This window comes from Pyxicephalus adspersus, chromosome 9 (assembly GCF_032062135.1).
Source record: "Pyxicephalus adspersus chromosome 9, UCB_Pads_2.0, whole genome shotgun sequence".
In the NCBI taxonomy this organism is placed as follows: domain Eukaryota; kingdom Metazoa; phylum Chordata; class Amphibia; order Anura; family Pyxicephalidae; genus Pyxicephalus; species Pyxicephalus adspersus.
The window spans coordinates 34586512-34606910 of record NC_092866.1 but is presented as its reverse complement, the minus strand read 5'-3'; the positions used below and the strand labels follow the sequence as shown (position 1 = coordinate 34606910).

Here is a 20399-nt window from a genome sequence, read left to right as displayed (position 1 = left end):
CATGAGTGATCATGAGTGACTTTCAACAATAAATGTGTACTGTAGTCTTCTTCATGGAAAAATAAGACATCCCCTGAAAATAAGGCCCAGGGCATATTTTGGCATTTCAAAAAATATAAGAGAGTGCCTTATAATCGGGGAAACAGGGTATGTAGCGTTTAATGTTATATACATACATTTTAATTTTAATTATATATATATATATATATATATATAAAAAACTATATATATTTATAATTTATATATATTTATATATAAATATATATATACACACACTCACACACACACACACACACGCGTACGATTCTGAACTTGTGGTAATCACATTTTGTATATCCCTCTCTTCCCTAGACTAAATAAAAATCAGGGCATTTATACAAAAATATTTGATATGTTTAGGCACTGAAAAAAAGTAATAACTTCTTCCCTTTTAAACCCCTACGCAGAGATCCCCTTTCTTCCCTTATTTCAGGATTATTGCCCCCTTCCCCAGCCTACAATCCACCACCCCAAAAGTTTTCTAAAGGTGACAACCCAGAAAATTGTTTATGTCCCGTTCTGCCTTTGTCTTTTGCTGTTTCATCCGCTATGTTGAATTGTGCACGGCGCTCCCCTGGACCATATGAGGAGCTAAAAAAAAGAAAAGTGCTAAATACATATAAGCTGCACACATTCCAGCATTTCATTTGAATAAGTATGTACAGCTGGAGAAGAAACATGGCAGCTGAACAACAAACATGATAAACCTGTGTCTGGAGTAAGAAATCTCAAAAACCATAAATCAAAAGTAAAAAATGAAGGACACACTTGAATATATTTTCTTCCACCTATTTCACTTCCTAACAGCACAGGTTGTATTTCTTTGTGAAATATCTACAGATCTATAAGTTGGGGGGGTGTCATCATGGATTTATGGCATGTATATATTCTCTTTGTCATCTTCTCCCATCCAGTCCATATTACCACCTCCCTCGCTCTTCTGAATGTATGAAGTGTTCAGGTATCTGCCATCTCCCCGCCCTCCTTTGTTCTGTTCATCTCTGGCCCTCCTTTCCTATGGAAGTTTTCTTATCTTCATCTCTAGCTAGGAATTGTTCTCCCCTCCATAGCTGCTCTTGTGAGTTCATTTTTATGTGTCATTCTCCTTCCCAGCACCGCTGAGTTCTTTAGCAGAGGAACACATTCCTCATTCAGGTGTTTTCTAATGTACACTTACATTGCACGATCTCTCTCTCCCTTTCACATTCCCTGATCACTCACCCGTTTGCTTAGTCCCCTTCCACTCACCGCCTCCACTGTTCACAATCAGAATCCGACACACAAAAGATGGCCGCCCCGCCTTGTCATACGCTGACAACGCTGCGTCTCCTAGGCAACCACTGGCCAATCAAAGGCAGCTGGTACCCTGCTTATACATAAAGAATACTGCCGAAGAAGCTCCTTTTTAGTTTCGAAATAGAACGTTGCCTAATTTTTTTCCCCAGCGCATTTTAACGTGGTCCTTGGGACTGTAGAATATATCCTATCAAACTATCATTTTGCAAATCTGACAAATGTTATTATTAACCCTATCCTTGACATGAATAAACGAAAAACGTGGCTATTTTTTTTTGTTCTTTTATACAAATAAAGTGGTATAAACATTTGTTGTTCCAAATCCCTTAAACCTAATAATAGATTTGCAAATTATGCAAAAAACGTAAACCTGTGAGCTAAGGTTTGCTTACAAAATGAAAACTATTAAAACTATGCAAAGAAAGGGAAAAAAATGACTGCAATAGATTATAAATACCAGAGTATTTTTACATACAATATATGGTTTCCCACATCTAGGTTCGCTATTCTTGCAGATATCATATCTTTTCTTCTGCAAATTTCATACAAATGACAAGATGCATTAAGCATGGTAAACAAACCCCTAAAACTCTTTCCACCCCCAAAACCAATACTTACACTTTTATTTTTGTAGTGACTGGTAGTTTGCTGCCACTCTAGAACAAATGTGGATATTTTAATATTTTAAAAGGCAAAATGCACACTGTGCAATACACTTCTTACCATAGAATAGGTCTTCCTTAACCCCCCTAGCGTTCTAATTCTGTCAGTTTTTTGATGCAAAGAGTGATCCTATTTTTTTTGCATAGAAATTTTTGTTTATATTGTGGGCCTGTAATTCTTAGGATTAACTCCCGGGTATAATCATTATATTTATTATATTAGAATTATAAATTATAATATAATACATAATTATAAATCATTATTATAAAAAAAATGAAATATTAGACCACAACAATGTAATTTATCAAAAAAATATTTTTTTAACAAAAATTTCTTACTGAAATTTTCCAACAAGGGTGCAAAATTATTGATAAATATTAATATAAATTATATGAAGATTTTAGAAAAAAAAATATTTACTTTTTTTAGTAGACATCCCAGGTGTGGTAGATTTTGAAGCAGGGTGCTGCACAAAGCCCAACATCACATTCAGAACAGTAGAACCTGGTTTCCTTGCGTTTCTTCTTTCCTCTGTCATCGGTCTTTGAGCAGCAAACCACGCACATCCTTGTAGGTGCCGCCTTTTTCGAGGTTGGTGGGATGTATTCAACGAAGTGACGACCGGTCAGGCGTTCTGGGTTGACAACGGTGGAAGCACGACGTCCAGGTCTATTCATAGCCACTGCTGGTGTTAGGTGGTTCTTGACTATGGATTCCGAAACTTGCAAAATGAAGTCTGAATGATTCACAGGCCTCTGACTATTTTTTTTGTACAGAACATAGGCATTCCATAGGCACTGCTCAACAAGATGCCTGAAAATCTTCTTGTAATACTTCCTTTGCTGTTTCCTCATCGCTGGGTATAATGTCATGGCTTGGTCAGCTCTTTCGACACCTCCCATGGTGTTGTAGTCAATAACCACCTGCGGCTTCATCACTTCTTTCCCACGTTTTGTGTGTACCAGAACGGTGGAGGCATCATGGACAGTACTCATCAGGCACACATCTTTCTTGTCACGCCATCTTAGGGCCATCATCTTTCCTTTCTGCCAGGCAACAATTTCCCCTTGTAAGCCATTAGACTTTCGTCAATGTTGACATCTCTTTCTGGCACATAGGTTTGCTGGAAATTTTGTAGAATCATCTGAGACACTTCCCAAATTTTCTTGAGTTTTGGTGTAGGATGGGTAGTCTCATCAAATTCTTCATTGTTTGCAAAGTGCAGGTACTTCATTATAAGGGAAAAGCGGTATTCTGGCATGACTGTGCCAAAGAATGGAGTGGCAATCATTTTGTTCATGGACCAGTACCACTTCTGCACAGGTTCGCCCACAACTCCCTGCAGGATCACCAAGCCCAAAAACAGCCAAATGTCATCCTTGGTAACAGGTTCCCACTTTCTCCTTTTCGCAAACCTCAGGTGTGGAACACCTTGTTGTTGTCCAGCATACCTGCATAAAACAAAATAAAAAAATGTATTTTAGGATATTTTCTTTTATAGTGTCAAGGTAATATGTTAGCAAACAAAGAGCAGCAATTATGTATGCATAAAAAAAAAAGCAAAAAATTTTAAAAAGTTAGCAAACACAGAGCAGCATACATTTGCATCAAAAAATTTAGTAAAAAATTTAAAAAAGTTAGCAAACACAGAGCAGCATACATTTGCATCAAAAAATTTAGTAAAAAATTTAAAAAAGTTAGCAAACACAGAGCAGCATACATTTACATAAAAAAAATTTAGCAAAAAATTAAAAAAAGTTAGCAAACACAAGAGCGGCTTACCTGTTTGTCTCCGCAACAATTATTTCGATAACTTCATCGGTCAAAAACAACTTCAGGTATGCCAAGGGGTCGTCGCATTCAGCCTCAATTTTCATCCCAGGTGCGCCGGTGAATGGAAATCTTGGCGGTGCTGCCTGGTCCGCATCAAGGTCAATAGGACACCATGTGCGCACAGCACTGACCTCAGGTCCAGAATCGTTGCTCAGTTCACTTTCGCTGTCCTATGACAAATTTCCTGGCGAATCACTATCGCTCGATTCCACAAAGGACTCCAAATCGATATCGCTGCGTTCAAATTTCTTCAAAACAGCGCTTGCGCTGGAGATATGCCTTTTGGATGCCATGTGGTCTCCAGCAATCAGTCAGGAACAATCAAGGTCAAAGACAAAGTGATGAAATGATACATACAGGAAGTGATCTAAAAGTCATCAAAAGGTCAGATCAAGGTCAGGACTAGTAGTGGGCAAAATGTAAATCAGGGCACTGGGCAATGATGCTTGGTGCACTACAATATGCACTTTTACTTTTTTTATGTTTTGATGTGTTTTTTACTGTAAGAAAAATTTAAAAGCAGATTACATAGTAATCTGCTTTTAAATTTCCCGCCCCCAGAATCCATCACTCCCATCGCATCACCCGGAAGATGTCACACATCTTGCCGGGTGATGCGGTGGGGATGTTCCCCACCCTGCTCGCTCTCCTGCTCGCATCACCCGGAGGCTGATCTCCGGGTGATGCGAGCAGCTGCAGTAGATTCAGGTGGTGCTGCCAGCGGGAAATTTCAATTCAGGGGGGTGCTGCCAGCGGGTATTTAAAAGCAGATTACTCGGTAATCTGCTTTTAAATTTCCCGCAAAGCCACGCCCCCTGACGGAGAAGCGCCCCGGCATCACAGCGGGATCGTGCGATCGCCGCCGGAGCACGGGGCCAATATAGACCCCCAAATTTACCCCGAGTGTGACTCGGGGTTATCGCTTTTTGCATTGTTTTCCCACCCCGAGTCACACTCGAGATTACCGCTAGGGGGGTCAAATGTTACATTAAACATTTATAAGCAAAGTATTCAGGGTTTTTAGGAGTTGTGATTATCGCAAATCTCACATAACTCACCAAAAACTCATTCCTATCCCCAAAGCAGAAACCTAAAAAAGCTACATATAATGCCACTTTTATTATTTATATTTTTTTCAGTGTTTTCAGTGTTTCTACTAGTCTGCCACACTAGAACAATCATACCATTTTGAGGGAAAAAACTAAATTCACATTTGCTGCCTATATTCTAACCCTAGTATGTGTTTACCTTGAAGAGCAATTTATTACCCATAATCATGGAGACAACATCATTGGGGGAACCCAAATAAAAGTTCTAGGTGGGGAGCGTGGCCGGACAGCCAAGCTCCGCGCTCTACAGGGGGAAAAGCCGCATAGTGCAGCACATTAGTGCCTTCCAACCCACCGCAATGGGACCCAAAGGGAAAGGGGGCCAGAAGGGGCATCCCAGAGGGGAGACGCCTGTGTCCAGAGGCATCCCCGGGCTGTTTACAGCTGGCAGCCGGGCCGCGGGCGACCAGGCCGCAAAGCCGCGGCCTCAATTTACGGCCGGATCCGGATCGCGTGCAGACGCGGGCCGGCACACCATCACTCCCACAGCGCGATCTCCGGATCTGACCCTCATGGACAATGCAGACCAGGTGCCTCCATCAGGGCAGGTACTGTATTTTTCGGACCATAAGATGCACTTTTTTTCCCCCAGAAGTGGGGGGAAAAAGTCCCTGCGTCTTATGGTCCAAATGTATCAAAATGTATCCTTCCCAGCTGCTGTCTGATGTTGGTTTTTAATGCACATAAAATATTTTAGGACACTATTTGTTTCAGAATCTTTTTTTTCTTCATTTCCCTTCTCTAAAAAACTGGTGCGTCTTATGGTCCAGTGCGTCTTATGGTCCGAAAAATACGGTAATTGATTCCCCCACACCTCTTATGCTAAGCCCCAATATACTATCCAGCTCAGGGGATTCTACCAGGCCAGGACAGAAGAGGATGATTGGGATTGGAAAGCTCATCTTAGGGCGCTCCCAACACATTCTGATTTGGATCATAGTATTGGGAGGTTGGAAGCAAGCTGTAAAGCGGAATTCCACCATATTCAACAGACCCTGCAACAGGTGTCTAGTACCACTACCGCGCTTCAGAGTACTTGTACGGAACTTTCTTCTCAAATGGCTTCTCATGCTGCTATCTTGGAGCGCCAGGCGGCACAAATTAATATGCTCTATCTACTGCAGGATGACGTGGAGAACCGCAATAGGCGTAACAATATGCGCATTCGCGGGATACCAGAAACAGTACTAAACTCCGAGTTATATACTGCCGCGTACACTATATTCGCAAACCTACTGGCAATCCCCCCAGATATGGATATTGAAATTGATAGGGTGCACAGGACCCTGAGCCCTCGGGGGAGAGATCCCCAACGACCCAGGGACGTGATCTGCCGCATTCGTTTTTACAGAACTAAAGAGGACATTATGAAAAAAGCTAGAGTTGCCAAAGTTATTGAATATGCTGGGGGTCAAATACAATTGATGCCAGATTTATCCAAACATACACTAGACCTCTGGAGAGCTGTTAAACCTCTACTGGATGTGCTCCGAGATCGGAATATCCCCTATCGCTGGGGATACCCATTTCATCTTATTGTTAGATCTGGGGGTAAGAATCACTTTCTCAGGGGTCCAGAGGATTTACCACAGTTCCTGAGGGACCTCCAGCTTCCTGATATACGGTTACCAGATTAGCCGGCTGTGCCATTAGCCCTACCTCTTGGGCCCCCCAATCGTTTAAACCAGCAACACCCATTACCGAACGCCTCTTCTGGACGACCGCATAGCCCTGGACAAGGGATGGATTCAACTCTACCTGCAACAACTCCGCGCCCCTAAATGGACTTCCATACCCTAATTGATACCTGGACGCCGGCCCCGCGGCCCATCTTGTTTAAATTCAGCGGAACAGCAAGAGTCCTTTCTACCTACTGTGCCTTAGACTCTTGCCTAACTAGACTATTATATGGAAAAATATATATTCTGGATTTTATATTGATCTATTACATATCTTCTGAAGGGACATCTACACAAGTGTATACAGATGGGTCAACTTCCCGGTAATGTATGGAGTTATTCATAATGTGTATGACCAGATAATATGAGATCTATTAGACTCAAGTATAACTTGTTTGTTGATTTCCCCTGGGATGGGTTACCAGTTACCAGGTTTCGCTGATGTTATTAGTTTGGGTTTCAGGGTTTTGAGAGGGCCCTGGGTGACAGGGTCCCAGATGTTTTAATATAATATTGGCTTTTCCCCCACGTAAGTTCGTATGTAAGGGTTATATTTTACTCCCCTCCCGTCCTGCCACATCACCCCGCATAGGAGAACCGCTGGTGAAGGCGGCAAAAAAAGGTTATACCTTATAATTTATAGTTCCCCATAGACGACTGGGAACTAGCCCCCCCAGCCGACTGTTGCCCCGACTCCCCCCCTGCCCAAATTTCAAGTCCTGACTGGTCTCTTTGGATTACCTCAGCGCCATACCCACCTAAGAGGGTCTGGTTGCTTCTCTTTTTATCTCCCAGGTTTGCCAGCTGATAGCTTAAGTAGTATTTGAAGACGCTGATGTGATACCTACCCAGCCACGCGCCCCACGAGGGTTGAAAGTACTCTCCCTTAATGCCAAAGGATTTAATAGTCCTAATAAGCACTATTAATAGTAACTAATAATAGTCCAACTTTTGTACGGTCAACACAGCTAGAGTTCATATCTTACTGCTTCAGGAAATGCACTTTCACTCTCAAAAGATACCCCCCTTGTGCACTCGCAATTACACCACATGGATCCATAGCTCCAACCCCGAAGACAAAACAAAAGGGGTGTCCATAGCTTTCCACAAATCAATTCCAATCCAGGTACTGGACACCTGCATTGACCCGATGGGTAGATATGTGTTTGCCAAGATTTCCCTGGGACAGGAAGTACACCATAGCATCATTTTATTCCCCTAACCAACAGCCGACATTAGCGGCTATCCAGTACCCGAATAAGCTCTCTACATTTGCGGAAGGCGTCTTGATAATTGGAGGGGATTTTAATTTTCCTCTGGACCCTAGAGTAGACACATCTACAGGTCATTCCTCCATATCTTACTCCAAATTGAATGCATTTAAGGCCAAATTATGTGATTTCCAACTGTTGGACGTGTGGGGGGCCCTGCATCCCGGCCATAAAGATTACACGTTTTACTCCAATCCCCACCACACATACTCCCGAATAGACTTTATCTTTAAAAGCCATAGGATCCTGGACTGGCACCCAAAGGTGTCTATTGAAGACTGCCCATGGTCTGATCATGCCTCGGTAACGCTAGTCCTCCAGACTCCCTCTATAGGATTCCAAGAGTGGACATGGAAATGCAACGACTCGTTATTTAGAGACTCAGTATGCGAGGGGGTAGTCATAGATACCATCAGACATTTTTTTGAAGGATCATGAGTCGGATGAGACTTCTCTCCCCTTTCAATGGGAAGCTGTTAAGGCAGTGCTACGAGGGGTATTAATTCAACAGGGGGCGAGACTTAAAAAAATCAGATCCCAGGAGATAGCCAATACGCTCAACAAAATACAGAAATTAGAAAGACTGCACAAAAGTAATATGTCCTCGGATGTGTTTACTGAATTGACATCTGCTAGGAGACACTTGCTAGAACTATATGACCTAGCTCACCAAAAATATAGAGATAAATATCGCAAATCCTATTACCAATACGGGGAAAAATGTGGCCGTCTCCTAGCGAGGGGGCTTTATCCCAGACCAGCAGCTACGTATATCCCACATATACGAAATGCAAAAGGTAATATCACTGCCTTACCTCAGGAAATATTGACAGCGTTTCAACAATATTATTCTGACTTGTACAATATTCAAAATGTATCGAATTCCACCCTTTCCCTCCGGGATTATTTTGCCTCCACAGCATTGCCGGAATTAGACCCGGCGGTTTCTGTTAGTTTGGAATCTGCCTTCACGGAGGAGGAAGTGTCTGTGGTAATTAGAAATACTCCTGCAGACAAAAGCCTGGGCCCGGACGGGTTTACACCCAAATTTTACAAGATGCATGCAGAAGCCCTTGTCCTATTTATGGCACGGGTATTTTCCTCCATATCAGGCGACACTTGCTTCCCCGCTCAAAGTCTAGAGGCACATATCACTGTCCTCCCTAAACCCGGTAAGGACCACTCTTGTGCTCGAACTACAGACCGATCTCCTTAATTAATGTAGACGCAAAACTTTTCTCTAAATTGATAGCCAACCGACTGTCTCTGTATCTTCCAGACCTGATCCATACAGATCAGGTTGGATTTATTAGTGGGAGGGAGGCCAGAGATAATACAGTTAAAAATTTACTGATTACTCATGCCGCCAATATGTCAAGGACCCCTATGTGTTTGTTATCTGTGGACGCGGAGAAGGCGTTTGATAGGGTGAACTGGGCCTTTATGTATCAGGCGTTACGCCAGATAGGTCTGTGCCCACTTATGATAGCCAGGATAGCTGCGATTTACTCGGCCCCTAAGGCTCGTGTAAGGGTCAACGGAAGCCTATCGAATACATTCCCTATTGTTAATGGTACTAGACAGGGATGTCCACTGTCCCCCCTACTGTATGCTATAGTAATGGAACACTTGGCGGTGGCCCTGCGGACAAACCCGAATGTACAGGGGATCCGGATTGGAAAACAACAATATAAGCTGTCTCTATTTGCTGACGATCTGCTCATGTATATCTCGTCCCCACAGAAATCTAAACCAGCGATTCTGGAAGAATTCGAATAATTTGGGGTGGTGAGCAACTTTAAAGTCAATTTTAATAAATCTGAAATACTAAATATCTCACTCCAATCAGACCAGGTACAATATCTTAAAAACCATATATCTTTTAGGCATTGTAATGAAAAAAATCAAATATTTAGAGATCTTTATAACAGCAGACCCTGCTAAATTGTTCTGCTATAATTATGAGCCATTACTGGGTAGATTGAAAGCAGAAAGCAGAAATAGGTAGATATGACTTATTGCCTCTATCTTGGTTTGCTAGAATTATTACTCTTAAAATGGATATTTTACCCAAACTGTTGTATATTTTCCAGACGATCCCGATATACTTACCGCCGGCCTTTATAGGTAAAGTGCAGCAAATGTGCAGAAAGTTCTTGTGGAAAACGAAACGCCCCAGAATAGCCCTACGTTATCTTACCAGGCCTAAAGCTCTGGGAGGCGCAGGTGTCCCCGATATCAGATGTTATTACAGAGCAACCATGCTGTCTCGGGTAGTTGACTGGTTTCACAATGGAGACAGGAAGAGCTGGGTTCCATTGGAAAAATTTTTATCTCCCATCGATCTCCGCTCCCTATTATGGGTGGATAGGTCTACACTACATTTACACCAACCATTACCAATTGTTACCTCTGACCTCTTGAAAGTGTGGGACGGCCTCATATGGGCGGGTCACATGTCCTCTAAGATAGGGCCCATGACCCCCGTTTGATAATCGCTCATTTGCCCCGGCGCTGAAAGTTAGGAAATTGTTATCCTGGACAGCTCAGGATAATAGGCAGATATGCAGTATACTACAGAATGGGAGGGTACCACCCTTCTCATCTTTAGACGACGGGATGCAGAGGCTGCCGAATGCGTGGCTGCTATATAACCAACTATCCTCCTTTTTATCGACATTTCTTACCACACACACCGTACAAAAGAGCGGCACAGGATTCGAAACATTATTATGTTCCACAAATAGACCGAACCATGTAATCTCCCAGTTATATGAGATACTGATTAGAGTATATGCTAATAATGCTCCCACCTACACGAGATATTGGGAAAAGGAATTGGGGTTATCTATCTTCCCTCTGGAATGGGAAAAGGCATTTATTCTGACCCATAAAATGGCACTTCCTTGTAAGGCCCAGGAGACCAAATATAAAATCATCTCCAGGTGGTATCTATGTCCCACAGATACCCATCGTATTTCTCCCTCAATCCCCGACAGGTGCTGGCGCTGCCAATCTGAACGGGGTACGATGTTACATATTTGGTGGGAGTGCCCGGGAATTTGTAGACTCTGGGATCAGATAGCTGACATATACAACAGAGTGACTGGATCTGATTTAAGGATATCACCCCAAATATCGTTACTATCCATCCTTCCTCGGTCTATAAAGGCCAGTAAAAGAGATGTGCTTAGACACTTTCTTACGGCGGCTAGGACAATTATCCCTAGAAAATGGAAACCAGTACCCACCATGAGAGATTGGCTGGTAGCACTAGAAAAGATACAACATATGGATCTATTAGTAGCAGTGGATGAGAATATGATGGAGCAATACAAGTTAATATGGTCCGCCTGGGATTGGTTCAAAGAATCACCCCAATTCAAATCGCTCTGGCCTTGAGCCTAACAGAGTGCACGGGCGCCGAAGAGTTTTGATCCAGCTGTGTTAAAAGTAGATTTAGAGACTGAATTCGAAATAGGCCAGTCGGGCACCCCCCATACCTCTAGCCCAATCCTACCCCTACCCCTGGGCTAACCATCTTGTTTTTGAACAGGGATCCCTGATGAGTACCCGGATGCACCCTGGGAGGTTACAGAGAGCGGTAATGAGGCTTTCGCGGTTTATTTGATTTCTCAGATCCCTAGTATCTATTATGTCCCCCATTTAGGCTATAAAATTTGTTAGCTGTATGTGTTCCCTCCTGTGTTTTCCTCATACCCTTCACTGTACCTTCCCTATAGTTGTCCCCAACCTATATCAACAATGTTCTGTATATGAAAAGTGACACTTGTTAAACGATGTTTCATTGTAAACGTGGGCTTTTTGCCCCCATTTTTATGTATGTGCCCTTTTCTATGTGTGCTTTGTACTGTTAAAACCAATAAAAATGATCGAAAGAAAAAAAATGCGTTCCTCAGTGTTATGCGAGACACTTCTGAGAACATTTAGAATACACGGACAGGTTTATTTGACCTACTGTTAACTTTGAGACTTGTGTTGGACCTGTTTCAAATGGGGGTTTTGCACTGTCGTAGACATGTATGTGGTTAGTGTGCATGGTGATCGAAAACCCATTTGAAATTATCAAAATCTTTTGACCGGGTCACTTACTGTTCTGCCTAATTTATTTGGTTGAGAAGAGAGGAAGCTGCACCTCAACTCTTCAAAGCTTTGTGTGCAAGACAAGCCACAAGGACACCACGTGTTTGTGATTAAATTGAAAGTAAATTATGGTTTTTACAGTACTGATTTTTTACATATCTATGGTGTTACCACCTAATTGTGATTTTGTATGTCAGTGTCAACATTTGTTACGTTGGCCCTACCATTTATTTGTTAGTGCTTTCAGATTAGTTGCTACAGGTGAGGTAAAGTAGTCACAACAGTAGAGCTGTTAGAAAATGTTGAAATATAAAACCATGTGCAATGTAAGTGCATCATTTTCAATTAGTTGGCCAATATGTCAATTAGTTGGCCAATTGACAAACATAATATGTTTGTCAATTTCTGAATATACTGGTGCACTCGACGTCAAAGGGTTGAAGTTTGGAACACTCCCAAAAGATATGGAAAAGTAAAACTAATTTCATGTTGCAGCGTTTTCATCTGGCAGAGGCCTCTAGGAATATACCAAGAAGAAGGCCTGTAATTCTGTACTACTATCTGGTGACGAGCTTGCACCCCAATTCCTGATAGGAAGTACTTATTATACTTAATATTTATCGGCCAAAAAACAGATGTTGGAAATCTGAGCCTGTAAAAAAGTAACTCCCAAATATATTGGATATATAGAGAAAGTCGAACTTGGTTCAATACATGAGACACTACAGGTTTTTCCAGGCCCTTTTTGGTACACATCCTTCTCAAACATTGTTAGAGGACAATTTAGGCACCTTGACTTAGAAGTATAACCATAAATTGGTGAAGCTGTAAAAAGTCTGTAGAAGCCTAAAAATTCATAAAGGTGATCATTCATTTGTGAAATAGAGGGTCGGGAAGCCTAAGAGGAAAAATAGTAGGCATGAGACGCACCCTGATTTCTAAATGCCTGGAAGACCAGGTCTGGAAGCCCTTGAAGAAAGGAGGAGTTGTCAATTATTGGAACTAACGAGAAGGAGATAGCAAAATAGATAACACTGTAGTGTATCGCAAAAACATACAGTTGGTGGAGTCAATGGTTGGATGTAGTGAAAGATTGCTCGGTAAGTGATAAGCACACCAGGATCTAACATAAACCACCGTTTCCAAGATGCCAGTCTACTATTCTCCTTCAATCTAGTAACTTCACAAATATGATAAGGATGTTTGTAATGTCACATGGTCTTGCTCTTTTTGTTTTACAAATAGAAGGGATCATCAAGTACATGGCTGAAGTAGTCAGACAGAACAGGGATGGTGCAGGAAGGGTTTTAACACCACTAGGGCTGTAAAAGCTGCAGTTTAGGTACAGTTGGTGTATTTACTGGGCCATCCTTGCATAACAGTTTGTTGTTGACTGCAAAACTCTTTTGTTCAGGCAAAATTTTCGAGAGAGTAATAAATCCTATATACAATTATATTACATTCATGCAGCTTTGATTTTACAATACTATATTATGCTCCCAAAACTTCAGCATTGCCCTTTTTTATGTTTTCCTCTGTTTGTCAATGAAAATACCTTGCAGAAGACTGTAAAATGTTGGCTATCTGTGACCAGCTAAATCTCTGCACCTTGAATATTCTTGGACCTGTAAAGAGCTATTAAAACAGAACTTTCATTTAAAAAAAAAAAAAAATTGTTGCTTACCTTTATTCCACAGAACCCTTCAGCCCTACACAACCAGCTTCCATTTGATACTGCATGTTGAATTCCTTCCATTTTCCTGATCTCGCACCTGTGCGGCGCTAGATCAAGCGACATTTCCTTTTGTGAATGTAGAAAAAAATGCTGATTTCATTCGGCATGAGTGGAATAGGCACTTTTCTTTCACATTGCAGGGAAAGCCCCTATTCTATTTAAATCAGAACTAAACTCAAATTCTTACTTCACATAAAAGGGCAGACAAAACTTTTATATCAAGTAAAAATATTGTTCTTTTTATTTTTTACTGCAATACCCTTTTCTTTAAAAAAAAAAAAAAATGAAAAAAGAGATAAGCACCTCTCTTTTCTGTCTTGATCATTGCAGCACAGCCTCCCGGGATCCATTTTCCTTCACTGAGGGGAAAAAGATGCAGATCTCACGCATGCGAAGTGAGATTGGCCCTTTTTATTTCCCTTTTACAGTTGGCTAGGTCTGCGCAGTGCGAGATTAGGTGACATACCCAGAAGAAGGCAGAAGATGGCGGTGCCCAGCGCTTCCTTCACGCCAGGATAAAGAAGAATTCCAAGACAGCGCGGCACCAGATCAAAGAAAGCTTCAGCGCGATTGAGTGATCTACAGAATTTAAGGTAAGTGCAATTTTTTTTTATTTTAAGTTTAGTTCCACTTCAAAAAAATGTTTAAGGGAAAAAAAACACACATTTTCTACTTGATATAAAGAGGTTATCATATCTAGCGAACAAACCACAAATATGAACACCAATTTCCTCAACACAATGCACTGCCTTAGTGTGTTGGGGTGCAATGGAAGTGCTCTTTGTGGCCATGCTTAATCCCTTTTACTAAGACAGCAACCCATGTATAGTTCTAGTTAGAGGAGACCAGTTGTTATGCATACTACTAACATAAAATAAAATGACAAAACGATATTCGAAGAATAACTGCTCAAGTTCACTTGTATGTTAAAAAAAAAAAAAAAATGATAGCGCCCACTTACAAATAAAGTTTTGCAAAAATCAAACACCTCCATCTCCAAGGCGACAGTCTGGAAGTGTTTCCCTATTGGCAGATCAAAAAAGAACAGGAAGAGCAGTTTGTGGATGTGGCATTAGCGCCGCCTGTCATTGGTTGGTTATTGTACTGGATGGGAAATAGCCTGCCCCTATATGAGTGGGCTATTTCCTATTCTTATACCGGACCTGACCATTAGGGGGCATGAAAAGGTCCTTGTACTTGGATAGGAAATAGCCCACTTATATATGAGCAGGCTAATTCCCATCCAGTACAAGGACCTCATTATTCCTTAGCGGTCAGGTCCAGTACTTGGATAGTAAATAGCCTTCTCATATATATCAAGGTTAACAACATTCAGTACAAGGACTTATGATGCTGACTAGTGTTAAAGTCCAGTATAGGAATAGGTTTTAGCCCACTCACCTATATCCAGGGTAATTCCAATCCAGTACTGTAGGCAGGACTGTGAAGAATGCCAGCTCAAAAAAGATACCATGATCTGTAAATTTTTGCATACTGTGATAAACCTGAGAAAAAAGTTTTTTTTGGGGACAGTCAAAAAATATATGAAGGAGCATGCCTAGACCTTCATTGCAGTATCAACACCTGTGGTACTTTTACGATGAAAAACTGGATAAAAGTGTCAGGACTCTGTACCATCGAGTGAGGATTTTGTATCCTAGGTCTTGGTAGGCAGTACTCAGAGGACTTATGGGCGAAGAGAAACAACATGGAGATTTGTTCTTGCACCATACCAAAGTCCCTTTCCCATCTTTGTGTAGGGAAAGTACAGTAGAATCAGGTTCTGGAAAAATCATGGCCACATATAGCAAGGACACTGACGTACAGGACCATGACTTGAACAAAATTGCTTCAAAACAGTAAAAGAACAGAGAAATTGGTCTGGTGATGGAAGAAAGCGTATAAAAATGTCTGAGCTGGATAATGTGCCAGAAACCCAGTGGAGCAACCTCAACATCATCTTTCATCTCTGATATGGAGGGCCATTAGGTTCTGTGATAAAAAAGAAAAAAATCAAGCAAATGAAGTGGCTTGCTCTGCTAAGTATCTGTATCCAGAGTCCACCAGTCTGGGACAGAAGGTAGGGCTGTCAAGTATAGAAAATAGTGGGGGTAAGATTTTGGTCAGATTGGATGAGAGCAGAGAGAGAGGGGTACACTATCATTACACCATGTCAGTGTGATTAACACTGAGGGAACAGCACCAGGTAGAACCTGGAGTACATTTAGGCTGTACCACTATTTTCTGAACTTTACAATGGAGTTTTTTTTTACAAAAAGGTGCCTGTATTCCATTTGGAGACCTCTTGACGTAAGCGATGTAGGAGTTAAGGGCAAAAAGACACAAAAGATCTTTTGAAATCCAAATTGCCTCCACAGCCCAAATGAAGGAGAAAGAGATGCAAGTTTGGCGACTTCACTAAAGGAGCGCCCTCTTTGAGATCAAACAGTATTAGCTAAAATTCTACTGCATTTGTTTACAAACCCCAAAAAAGTATGTTGGCATTTTGTCCACGCAGCTTTAGCCTTATATAGACAGTTAGCAGTGCTTCTTTAGGTACTAACAGTTTGGAGTGAAGGTCACCTAAGATTAATTGTTTGTGGGAGGACTCCAGCATCTGAATACCTGCAAAAGGGATATTACACATGCCTCATGCTCTTTTTGCAACGTGATCCAAGGCTAATCAGGACCCCCCGCATGAAAGGTTTGTGTGCCGCCCAGACTATTGGGTATACATCTGGAGAAGTGGGGATCGTTACACCCAGTGCGGACTGTTCTTGGGCTTCCACAGAGTGATGACGATGAACCCATTTGTATGTAGCATGACAGTACTTAACTAAGTCAAGTAGAAGGCGCATCTTCAGTGTGCCTGAACATATCTACCAGTAGGTGGATTTAAGCACCATCAAAATCAAATGGGCTTTTGAGCCATGCTTTTTACATATTTGTTACAGCAAAAAAAGTGAACTCTACACATTACATCTCGGGGTATTGCAGGGACTCTATGTACTTAATTTGCAGAGCTGTTGTCAGGGGTTTATCCAATAGAAGATAGCTGTGATGGTAGCTTTCAGATCTGAAGAGGAGGTAGCCTCTGGCTGGCCTTTAATCCCTGATATTATTTCTGCAGTTGTGGTTAAGGTAATAGTAGAGCTCTGAAGACTTGCATGAATTTGTAGTAAGAAATCCTTGCAGAGTGAGACATATGATCACGGGACCTGCAGAATGTGTGGGCACCATCTTTGACTGAAAATCTGGAATGCCGAGGTCTCTACACCACAAAAATACTGTGGGAGACCCGTACAGGGCGGCTGCATGGATTAGGCAAGAGTGCTGTATCTGCCCAGCTTAGTGGGAGTGGGGATAAGTGAGAAATGGCAGGGTGGGATAACAGCTGGACTGTAAAACAGCAGAATCAGGCATGGAGCAGCAGGGAGTTGCATCCTCACCCCACCATTGCTAGGCAACAGCCCCTGCCCCCCCTGACATTTTTTGGAGTGTGTTTTTTTAGGGTGTAATTGAAGGCACATTCACAACAGGGTCAACTATAAATGGGCCACTTAACACATCTTGAAGGAGCATGTGTTATCAGGCAGCACACTGCACATGTTGAACTGCAAAGCACATCAGTCCCGAATTAGGGTGCCATTCAAAATTAATTGCACTGAATGTTCTTTACAGTATTACTACAATGCAGCATATTTAATATGCCATAAAGAAACTTATACCAGGAAATCAAAAACAATGATAGTTGCCTGGTGTCACGGCTGAGCCAGAAACCTTTTTGATTCAATTAGCTACTACAGGTGTGCACAGGGTTTCTGACTTTTCTTAGGCTATGTACAGAAATGCAATAATTGTTGTTGGAAAGAATCTTTCACGATCCTATCCAACGACTATTGAATGCACAATGCAGGAACGAGCACTGTACATAGAGCACCCTCCCCTTTCACTTCCATTATGATCGTTTGTCGTCTGTGGATCCGCCAGAGATGTTTTTTTTTTAAAGACAATGAGCCCTGTACACATGCAAATACAAATTCTCGTCCAATAAAAGCTCTGAGCCGATTATCGGTCGGGAACTATTGCACATCTGTACCTAGACTTCTCTAGCTGCAATACAGTCTTCAACACCAGGTAAGTAGAATTTTCACAGGGAGGTAAGAAAGGACTGCCTTTGTATTTCTTACACTACATGAGTACATAAAATACTGGAATTCTTGAGACAATGCCCCCGATTCATCAATAAAATCTGCTCGAAAGTACGCGCGGCCATCGATCGCGGATTACCGCGGTCCGGACTCGAGTATGCGCGTACACTCGCCTCACTACCAGCCGGATTCCAGCCTTCACAATAGGGAGCGCGAATCTGCCAATTAAGGCGATTAGATTTCAGCTGCGCGATTAAGTTAATGCAAGATCGCCAGTAAAAAGCTGTCGGATAAGCGCGGCTCCGTGCGCGAGCTTTTTCAGTTGCTGAATAGCGCGACCGCGTACGATCCCGGATCGCTAATACGAATGCGCGAGCGATAATCCGATTTTGCTTGATGAATCAGGGGCATTGAGTTGTGTCATTACTCACTCTACCAGCGCTGTAAACAGAAACCATCAGAGAGAGAGAAAGGGACAGCTGATCTGGGATCAGCAACAAATCGCCCTAACACCCCAATCACCTGTATCATCCCCTCCTATACCCCAAATCACCTCACAACAATAGGAGTGGGCCCCATCAACTGTCTCTCCCCCTCCTGTACTCCCATATTGACTCACAATAGGAGTGCACCCAATCACCTGTCTCACCCTCTCCTGAACCCCTATATCACCTCACAACAATAGGAGGGCACCCCATCACCTGTCTCTGCCCCTCCTGTACCCCCATAGTAGCTCACAGAAATAGCAGTGCACCCATCAACTGTCTTAACCCCTCCTGTACCCCCATATCACCTTAAAACAATAGGCGTGCAGCCCATCACACCACCTCATGTACCCCCATATCACTTCACAATTGGAGTGCACCTCATCACCTATTGCACCCCCACATCACCTCAACAATAGGAGTGCACCCCATCACCTGTCTCTCCTCCTCCTGTACCCCCATATTACATTCCAATAGGTGTGCACCCCATCACCTGTCCCCCCCCCCTGTACCCACATATTAACTCACAACAATAAGTGTGCCCCCATCACCTGTCTCTCTCCCTCCTGTAACCCCGTATTAGCTCTCAACAATAGGAGTGCACCTCATCACCTGTCTCACCTCTCTTGTACCCCCCATTTTACTTCAGAACAATAGGAGTGCCCCCATCACCTGTCCCCCCCTCCTGTACCCTCATTACCTCACAACAATAGGAGTACACACCATCACCTGTCTCTCCCCTCATATCACCTCACAACAAGGGAAGTGCACCCAATCAACTGTCTATCCCCCTCCTGTACCCCCATATCACCTCACAATAGGAGTGCCCCCCATCACCTGTTCCTCCTCCTCCTGTACCCCCATTTAAATTCACAACAGGAGTGCACTCCATCACCTGTTTCTCCCCCTCCTGTACATCCATAATACCTCTCAACAATAGGAGTGCACCTCATCACCTGTCTATCCATATCACCTCACAACAATAGGAGTGCACCCCATCACCTGTCTCTCAATATCAGCTCACAACAATAGGAGTGCACCCCATCACCTATCTCACCTCTCCTGTACCCACCATATTACCTCAACAATAGAAAAGCACCCCATCACCTGTCTCTTCTCTCCTATATCACCTCACAACAGAAGGAGTGCACCCCATCACCTGTCTCTCCCCTCCTGTACCCCTATATCACCTCACAACAATAAGAGTGCCCCTCATCACCTGTCTTTCTCCTTCCTGTAACCCCATAATAGCTCTCAACAATAGGAGTGCCCCCATCACCTGCCTCCCCTCTCCTGTACCCCCATATTACCTCACAACAATAGGAGTGCACCCCATCACCTGTCTCTCCCCTCCTGTACCCCCATATTACCTCACAACAATAGGAGTGCACCCCATCACCTGTCTCACCCCCTCCTGTACCCCCATATCACCTCACAACAATAGAAGTGCACCCCATCACCTGTCTCACCTCTCCTGTACCCCTCATATTACCTCACAATAGGAGTGCACCCCATTACCTGTCTCTCCCCCTCCTGTACCTCCATATTACCTAGCAAAAGGAATGCATCCCATCACTTCTCTCCCCCTACTGTACTCCCATATCACTTTACAATGATAGGAAGGCACCCCATCACCTCCCACCCCCTCCTGTACAGCCATATCACCTCACAACAATAGGAGTGCACACCATCACCTGCCCCCCCTCCTGTAAACTCCTATATTGCCTCACAACAATAGGAGAGTATCCCATCACCTGTACCCCCCCCCCCTCCTGTACACCCCATATTACTTCACAACAATAGGAGTACCCCCCCAATCACCTGTCTCCTCCCTTCTGAATCCCCATATTACCTCACAACAATAGGAGTGTACCCCATCATCTGTCTCTCCTCCTCCTGTACCTCCATATTACCTAAGTAAAGGAGTGCATCCCATTACCTGTCTCTTCCCCTCCTGTACCCCCATATCACCTCACAACATAAGGAGTGTACCCCATCATCTGTCTCTCCTCCTCCTGTACCTCCATATTACCT

At 42.9% G+C, this 20399-nt stretch overlaps 1 protein-coding gene across 2 annotated transcripts in view; it reads right to left on the bottom strand.

Annotated features, from left to right (window-relative positions):
• LOC140337619 (uncharacterized) overlaps positions 1 to 20399 on the bottom strand; it is a 37274-nt gene that overhangs the window by 14742 nt on the left and 2133 nt on the right. Inside the window, exon 1 of one of the 2 annotated variants that reach the window (XM_072421369.1) lies at positions 1261 to 1308. The exons of the other annotated variant lie outside the window; for it this stretch is intronic. The gene's annotated coding sequence lies outside the window, so the exon portion shown is untranslated. Of the gene's footprint in view, positions 1 to 1260; positions 1309 to 20399 lie in introns of those variants that run through there. 2 annotated transcript variants of the gene reach the window in all.